Genomic DNA, 1,176 nt, shown 5'->3' with positions numbered 1-1,176 from the left:
TTCCAGTTTCTGTCTTTTTTAAATAGTTGTGGGCAATCGGCCTTATCTGCATAATATTGATTTTTGTTCTAGCGATTGTTGGTAAGTTTTTAATTGACAATTTCAAGTTTTTATTTTTTGTATATTATAGGAGTAGTTGCTGGATTGTTGGGATGTCATTTTCATAAAAATTGCCCACTCTAACTGTTATAATTGTTGAGTTTATATATATTTTAAAAACTGTTGTCATTGTCCTCTGTATATAACAATATTTTATTTATTGTTTCTATGTTGCAATGCACTTTGATGAAAAAATTATAAAAACAAAATGTGTTCATGTGTAGGAGAATGTTGCATAAAGTAGGCAAAAAAATAGTATTCAACATTGAAACAAATTTCCAGTGGATGGTACCCAGTTCTTATTAGCTATATAGTAAGCTTAGCCCAGGTAGTAGCTATACAGGTAGCACAGCCTCACTGATTATTCATCTCTGTCATAATACTAACAGCCATATGCTGTTATTACTTCATGTCTTATCTTAAACTAGATCTATTACTCTACTTGGTTTAACCTATAGTGAATCACATTAATGCGCTGATACAGTGCAGTGACCAGCTAATATTTACAGCATAATGAGTAACATTACCATACATATGTATACCTATATACTAGTACATCTATATTTCCAGTAAGCTGCCATCATATGCAATTATAGTGGGCCTGTCCCTCACAAAGACTTGCGGAATCATGATGCAATGCCTAACGCGAAAAATAAGTTTTAAAATAATACAGTCTTTTTTAATGACACAATAAAATATATTTTGTGCTGTCAGAAATATCAAGATACAAACAAACAATCAAATAATAATGTGTGTGCATGTGTTCGGCAACAGTTATTTATATTGTTCATATTTATTAATCATATCATCATACAGTTTGTTAGCAAGTATGGTATCTTCGTCTTTGAGTATTTCTAAAATATACTCAAAAACCTTTCCCTCTTGTTGTACAGAGTCTTTAATAATGTCAAGTAGTTGATCCATTCTCTGGTCAGTGGTACGTCCACTGTGTTCATCAGTGGCTTTCTTCTTTTGTCTATTATTTATTACCTTCTTCTCTAATAACTTCTCTGCTAAGAAGTGAAGATCAATCCCACAGCGTCTGATTCCTGAAGTACATTCTGACATCACTCTATA

General features: G+C 32.0%; 1 long non-coding RNA gene across 1 annotated transcript; it reads left to right on the top strand.

The window, feature by feature from the left end:
- The first annotated feature begins 30 nt into the window (after nt 1-30).
- LOC109583820 (uncharacterized) lies at nt 31-248 on the top strand. Its single transcript, XR_002185713.1, has 2 exons — nt 31-81; nt 131-248. It is a non-coding gene; the product is annotated as an uncharacterized LOC109583820 (long non-coding RNA).
- The last annotated feature ends 928 nt before the right edge of the window (nt 249-1,176 follow it).

This window comes from Amphimedon queenslandica, unplaced genomic scaffold, assembly GCF_000090795.2.
Source record: "Amphimedon queenslandica unplaced genomic scaffold, v1.1 AMPQUscaffold_13278, whole genome shotgun sequence".
Lineage (NCBI taxonomy): Eukaryota > Metazoa > Porifera > Demospongiae > Haplosclerida > Niphatidae > Amphimedon > Amphimedon queenslandica.
Note: the sequence above shows the minus strand (reverse complement) of the source record. Positions and strands in the feature narration are given on the sequence as shown.